Genomic DNA, 8,508 nt, shown 5'->3' on the forward strand with positions numbered 1-8,508 from the left:
ACGCGTGATTGGGTTGAGCTCGAGAAATGGGATTTTGGGCAAAGTCATTCTTGGTCCTCCGCCTATTGTGTGATCTGTGGCCCATATAGGTGGGCCACGTCCATCACAGCCCATTGTGTGTTCTGGTGGGGGATCCTCCGCCGGTGGTCGGAGTGCTCAGCTGCTTCACCGGTGCACATTTGGTCGGATTTGTGCGACCGCATGAGCAACAAAAATTCGGAATATTTTTATAAGCTATAGTTAGGAAAAAGTATATCGTCTCTAGCATCATCCGGATGTCCCTTAGAAGAGGGAGGGAGACATCAAGACAGTGATTTCATATTGGCTAGTAAACTCACGTACAATGACGAAAGAATCATTCGATAACTATGTCGATACCGATACAAAATGAATTTTATCTTTCGTCAATACTCTTTTCATATATAACAGTCACTCATAACTTCTAGATGTTATTGTCCATCACACATCATTCATCATCATCGATTAGAATATTAAAATTATTATTATTTATTATTTTATTATTTTTATTATTTATTATTAGAATATTTTTAATATCATCATCGATTAGAATATTAAAATTAATATTATTTTAATATTAATTTCAATAAAAATTAATATTTTTATTGAAATTTAACTCTATGCAGCTCATGTCGCTCTTGCAACAACTCAAGGACTCCAGCTTTAAAACATAACTCAAGACATCTTACCTATAGCAACCTTTGCAAGACAACAGTATGCTAATATCAGCTGGAGAGGTACTTCACCTCCAAACATCTTGTATGAATACGATGATTTAAGGTAATTTTATTCTTCCAAAAGAAAGAGATACAAAGAGAATAATATAAAAATATCTAATTATTTAAATAAAAAAGTAACAGTGTATATAGGTGGATATATATAATAACTTGGATGTAGTATGATTTAGTAACTTTAATGATATAAAAAATATAAGGAGATAATTTTTTCATTGGATGCATAGAGAACTTATTAATAATTTTACTTTATACATTATTTATGCACATATATTTGCATGAGATACCAATCCTGAAGGAAAAAGAGAGAGTTATTTTTCTAAAAAAAATCTTTCTTTTTAGAATTATTTTGAAAGGTGTCTTATGTCACTTGTGTTGTATCTCGGATTTTGATGATTAAATCAATTGTCATATATTATCTAATCCATATGTTGACATAAGCGTGTAGGATTAACTACGATGAAAGTACGACATGCAGCAGGAGTTGAGCCGGAGTCAAAGACTATGATCACGTTGGGAGTTCGAGAGCTCGACGGAAGTCCGGACGGTCGTCGGAGGTTCTGCGGGAACAAATTCGAGAAGTCTAGGAGCTTACCAAAAGAAGCTCGTCGGAACTCGTCAAGTGGATCGTCACAAGTCCAGGAGTTTGCCGGAAGTCCGTCGGAGCATCGCCGGAGGTTCGTCGGATGTTCGCTGGAAGTTCGCCGGAAGCTCACCGGAAGAAGCAATTGACGCACCGGAGAAAGCTATAGTAAATGTCTTAAGAATTATCGTAGTTAACGTGTAGATTAAGTTAGGAATGAGAGGTGATCTTATTAACTTAATCTGGGGGCAATTGGGCCCTTGATAGACCCAAATTAGGCCGAATGGATCAACCCATTCGAACCAGAATTCCTACTAGGCGGTGGCACCGCCTAGGAGAGGGTCTCCTAGGTAAGCTGGGCGGTGCAACCGCCTCAGGTAGGCGGTGGCACCGCCTGGGCTCAGTCTCCGAGCGAGACTAGGCGGTGCAACCACCCTTGACAGGCAATGACATCGTCAGGGCTCAGCCTCCGAGCGAGACTAGGCGGTGCAACTACCCCAGGTAGGCGGTGGCACCACCAAGGCTCAGTCTTCGAGCGAGACTGGGTGGTGCAACCGCCCCTGTTAGGCGGTGGCACCGCCCAGAAGCTCAGTCTCTGAGCTGTCAGGCAGTTGTACCGCCCCAGTCAGGAGGTGGTACCGCTAGGACCCCGAAAATCCGGGAAAAGATATTTTTCAGCTCCAAATTCAAACTAGTTTGGGGCCTATATATACCCCACCTTTTCCTACATGAAACGGCACCGAAAATCCAATCTTACTATGTAATTTTTAGAGCTCAAAAGTGTTGTAAATGCTACAAGTTCTCCTCCCTCTTTTTTCAAGTTTTGATCTTTCAAGAGAGGAGAGAAATGTTTGTAAGGGTTGTCTCCTAAGCCCGTCAAAAGGAGTGAAATTGTAAAAGGGTGGTTGGCCTTCACCTATTGAAGGAAGGCCTCTAGTGGACGTCGATGACCTCGTTAGAGGAGGAAGCCAAAAGTGGATGTAGGTCAAGATTGACCGAACCACTCTAAATCTCGGTTTGCTTTTACTTTGAGCATTTTATCTTTACTGTAAACCTCCTCAATAGCTTATTGCCTTCAGCTCTTTTACGAACTCACTTTCAAGTTAAGTTTCCGAAAATGGTTTTACGTCGAAAATTGATTTTATCATACGAACATCATATTTCAGTTTATGCTTTGATTTCTATCTTAACTACAAACTTCCTGGCTTACTTTACTTCAAATACATTTCCGTAAGCTTTCAAAGTTATTATCCGTACGAAATGACTTTTACGTCGGAATCGACTTTCAACGTACGAACGCAGTTTTAATCGTCGAAAGTTTTCCGCTGCACTAATTCACCTCCCCCCCCCCTCCCTCTTAGTGCTCTTGATCCTAATAATTGGTATCAGAGCGGGGTTAACTCTCAAACGGATTAAAACCCAAGAGATATGGCATACGCCGAAACCAAGAGGGCCACTCTATTACATGTCCACCCATGTTCAATGGGACGGACTACACATATTGGAAGACCCGAATGAGGATCTTCCTTATTTCAATGGATTTTGAACTTTGGAATCTTGTCGAAAATGGATTTTCGAAGTCTTCTCTTCCGATGATCGATTGGAATGAATTGGAGAAGAAGACTTTCGCTCTTAATGCAAAGGCTATTAATGCCTTATTTTGTGCTCTTAATAAAAATGAGTTAAATCGTGTTTCAGTTTGTAAAACCGTATTTGATATTTGGCATACACTCGAAGTGACTCACAAAGGCACAAGTAGAGTGAAAGAGTCAAAAATCAATCTTTTGATACATTCTTTTGAACTTTTTCGAATAAAACCGAGCGAGACTATTGGCAACATGTACACCCGTTTCACGGATGTCGTCAATGGTCTAAAAGGACTCGGCAAAAGTTTTTTGGATTTTGAGCTTGTAAATAAGATTCTAAGATCCCTTCATAAGAGTTGGGACCCTAAAGTCATTGCTATTCAAGAGGCTAAAGATTTAAACAACTTCCCTCTTTAAGAACTAATCGGATCATTAATGACCTATGAAATGACTTGTAAGGCTCATGAAGAGCAAGAAGACATCCTTCCAAAGAACAGGAAGGATATGACACTTAGAACTTTAGATAACCACTTGAGAGAAAACTCAAGTGATGAAAACTGTGACGATGACTTGGCACTTCTAACAAGAAAATTCAAAAAATTCATTAAGAGAAACAAGTTTAAAAGTGACACAAAAAATAAACTTGAACTCAAGAAGGACCAAGTTGTTTATTGCAAATGCAAAAAGCCGGGACACTACAAAAGTGATTGTCCCCAAGCCAAGAAGAGAACATCAAAGAAGAAGGCGCTTAAAGCAACGTGGAATGACTCGAGCACGTCCGAAGAAGAGGAGTCCAACACCGAGCAAGTTGCTCATTACGCCTTAATAGACATCGGAGAAGAGGTAACAAATTTAATTGATGCAGATTTATCATTTGATGAATTATTAAATGCCTTCTATGACTTATTTGATGAATGCAAAATAATTAATAAAAAAATATAAATTGTTGAAAAATAAGCATGATAGTCTTGTTAGCAATTTTGATAAATTAAAAACTGAATATCATGATAGTTTAGCTTAATGTGAAAAATGTCATGATCTAGAAACTCTCCAAAAGGAAAACTTGCTACTTAAGGACACTTTGAAGAAATTCGAGGTTGGTAGCGAGTCTTTGAATATGATCCTTGCAAACAAGGGTCACGTTCCCAAAAGAAGTGGAATCGGATTTGTGAGAAGTCCTCACCAAAATCCAACCATCTTCATAAAAGGCCCTATCTTACATGTTCAACACCAAAGCAAATGCAACTTTTGTTGCAAACATGGACATAAAACGTATCATTGTCCATTCAAGAAAATTAGTCCGAACATAATAAACAATGATAAACTCTATGATAAACATGGACAAATGCAACTGATTTGGGTTCCTAAAGGAACTATGATAAACTCTATGCAACATAATAAACAATGTAGATTAGTTTTTAAGGCACCCAAAAGTAAATGGGTACCTAAAAATCACCCCTTCTTGTAAAAACATACATCATCAAAAGCTAGGAGCAAGAGATAATATCTTGCTTTTTGGGTACTCGATATTCATGACTCGAGATCCAAAAGAACACGTAATGCTCTCTAGCCTAAATAGTAAAAAGAGGATTAGAAAATTAATATTGCAGAGTAATACTAATACAATCCTGTTTAATCCCTCAGATTTTGAAACTCATAATTCTCCCTTCGCATACCCTCCGGATTTCTGAACTCATCGAATTGAATTCTTCTTCGGATCCAACTATATCATTAACTTATGTCTTGCAAGCAAAGTTTGTCATAAACTTGCAAAGCTTACAAACTTGGATAATAAGTCATGAACATGTCTAAAATTGTGTATGACATTTGAAGTAGAATATGCGCGTCACAAGATCTAATTTTGAACGTACGAAATTTCTCATCTTGAAATGGAAACTCTAACGTAATTACGAAAGTAAAGTTGATTGCTCCACAAATGAAACCTCTCCTCAAATTGAAAACATCCAAATCAGTCCATACAGCCCCCAAACAAGTGCTCGCCACCTGTAGGCGGTGGCACCACCGACTGTCACGGGTTGCAAGCGGTTGCACCGCTGGCTGACCGCCCCAGCCAGCGATGCAATCGCCCATAATCTTGCCCCTTTTAAACCAAGCTAGGACCGACGGTGGAATCGACCCCAACTTACTCCCTTCCCCTCTTTACACCACCAAAGCTTCTCCACCTTCATTTCTCCCAAATACTCCTCATTTCAAAGCAAAAGATCAATAATCTCTCTTTCTCTTAAGGATCTCACTTAAGGTATTCTCTAAGAACCTTTTAAATTCTATTTTTGAGTCATTTACTCTTGCTCATTACTATCTTCTTAAATAGCAATAGTTATGGGCTCTAGAAGATCCTCTAGAGACAAAGGGAAGAGAAGATTAGAAGAAGACTTTGATCTTACCCTTTTCGATTCAAAATATCATGCTGAAAAATTTTTTTCCTTCGAATTTAGAAGTGTCAATAAGGGAAAACATGTAGATCTAGATAAACTAAGAGACTTAGAGACAATCTAATGGTTTGCAAACTTAGATCTACTCCCAATTTTACAAATTAGTGAACCCATCTATCCAAGACTTGTTAGATTGTTTTACAACAATCTACAAGTAGATGAAGAAAAAAGAATGTCTACCTATCTCCTAGAACAACACATCTCCATTACGGATAGATTCATTTGCGACATGATAGACATTCTCATAAAAAATAGAGGTCTTTATTTTAGAGGATCGTGGGATAATAAAATAGTTGGGACAACATATGTTGAAGCCTTAGGAACAATTTTCGGTAATCCCAACTTAGTGATAGTTCCTAGAAGCTATGAACATCTACTACCACTAAACACTAAGGTACTTCATCATATCATAACTAACATCATTCTTCCTAAACAATACCATCATGATGAAGTAAGTCAAATGGAATTAGGAACCATGTATTGGATCATAAAAGGACATAACATTTATTTTGGTTACCTTATCCAACAAAACATGATAGAACTATCCAAGAAAGACATGATGCTAAAATACTTAAAGCCTACGATAATCCAATACCACCTGACGAAGAAGTGATGAAAGTAGACATATTTAGTATAATAAATAAAAATCTACTTCACCGATTGAGATATTTTTATAGAAACGGTAATTGGGTTAGAATGCCTAGAAGAATCGATCCCCCTCAACCAGAACCAGAACCCGAAACACTAATCTTTAGGGGTACTCAATCTCCTCCGATCTATCCCTTTGAGGAAACACATCCCTTTGAGGAAAGACATTGGAATTCGGACGAACCGATTTAAACAAAGACAAGATCGGCTTGAACATCGACAAGATCAAATCATATCTGAACTGTAGCAAATTAATCGACAATTTGACTCTTTATTTAGGCACTTTAATTTTTCACCTCCTGAATAAGCTTGTATATGTGGACACAATCACCTCTTGTTGTAACAATTACGTTGTTGTAAACTCTTTATGTTACTCACCTTAATCACAATGCCTTGATGACTACTAATCTTTGATATGGTTACTTGATGTATTAATTGGTGAGAATATGTAGGGTTTCATTGCTCAATCTCGTTACTCATTGTCGGATTTCATGTTGAAATTAAATGTTTCTATAATGCCTACTTTAAAAATCTTGTGTCTTGGTTTCCATGATAAATGTGATTTGAGAAGGTAATATAGCCATGAAATTGATGTGTCATTATCATGATATAATCATAGAGTTCATTGATACAAAGCATCAACTAGTTGATATTTTTACAAAACCTTTAAGCGAGGAACAATTTGATTTCATTAGAAGAGAATTAGGAATGTTAATTTGTCATAATGCATAAACTTGTTAAAATCATTTTTCGGACTTTATTGATTGAATGATCAAATCACTTGATTGCCATTGCATGCCTAAAATTACATGTTGGAAATTATATATATTTTTTTATACAAAAATTTCCATAACAATGAGCATGTTTTGTCTTTATGATTGTATTTGAAAATCTATAGTATAATCTTGTCCGAATGCATAAACTTGTTAAAATCATTTTTCAGACTTTATTGATTGAATGATAAAATCACTTGATTACCATTACATGCCTAAAATTACATGTTGGAAATTATGTTTTTTTTTATACAAAAATTTTCATAACAATGAGCATATTTTGTCTTCATGATTGTATTTGAAAATCTATAGTATAATCTTGTCCGAATGCATAAACTTGTTAAAATCATTTTTTGGACTTTATTGATTGAATGATCAAATCACTTGATTGCCATTACATGCATAAAATTACATGTTGGAAATTATGTTTTTTTTTATACAAAAATTTTCATAACAATGAGCATGTTTTGTCTTCATGATTGTATTTGAAAATCTATAGTATAATCTTGTCCGAATGCATAAACTTGTTAAAATTATTTTTCGGACTTTATTGATTGAATGATCAAATCACTTGATTGTCATTACATGCCTAAAATTACATGTTGGAAATTATGTTTTTTGGATACAAAAATTTTCATAACAATGAGCATGTTTTGTCTTCATGATTGTATTTGAAAATCTATAGTATAGTCTTGTCCGAATGCATAAACTTATTAAAATCATTTTTCGGACTTTATTGATTGAATGATCAAATCACTTGATTGCCATTACATGCCTAAAATTACATATTGGAAATTATGTTTTTTGGATACAAAAATTTTCATAACAATGAGCATGTTTTGTCTTCATGATTGTATTTGAAAATCTATAATATAGTCTTGTTCGAATGCAAAAACTTATTAAAATCAATTTTCAGACTTTATTGATTGAATGATCAAATCACTTGATTACCATTACATGCCTAAAATTACATGTTGGAAATTATGTTTTTTGGATACAAAAATTTCTATAACAATGAGCATGTTTTGTCTTCATGATTGTATTTGAAAATCTATAGTATAGTCTTGTCCGAATGCATAAACTTGTTAAAATCATTTTTCGGACTTTATTGATTGAATGATCAAATCATTTGATTGTCATTACATACCTAAAATTACATGTTGGAAATTATGTTTTTTTTTATACAAAAATTTTCATAACAATGAGCATGTTTTGTCTTCATGATTGTATTTGAAAATCTATAGTATAGTCTTATCCGAATGCATAAACTTGTTAAAATTATTTTTCGGACTTTATTGATTGAATGATCAAATCACTTGATTGTCATTACATGCCTAAAATTACATGTTGGAAATTAAGTTTTTTGGATACTAAAATTTCCATAACAATGAGCATGTTTTGTCTTCATGATTGTATTTGAAAATCTATAGTATAGTCTTGTCTTAAAATCATTTTTCGGACTTTATTGATTGAATGATCAAATCACTTGATTGACATTACATGCCTAAAATTACATGTTGGAAATTATGTTTTTTGGATACAAAAATTTCCATAACAATGAGCATGTTTTGTCTTCATGATTGTATTTGAAAATCTATAATATAGTCTTGTTCGAATGCAAAAACTTGTTAAAATAATTTTTCAGACTTTATTGATTGAATGATCAAATCACTTGATTGACATTACATGCCTAAAATTACATGTTGGAAATTA

Source organism: Musa acuminata, chromosome BXJ2-3 (assembly GCF_036884655.1).
Source record: "Musa acuminata AAA Group cultivar baxijiao chromosome BXJ2-3, Cavendish_Baxijiao_AAA, whole genome shotgun sequence".
Classification (NCBI taxonomy): Eukaryota; Viridiplantae; Streptophyta; class Magnoliopsida; order Zingiberales; family Musaceae; genus Musa; species Musa acuminata.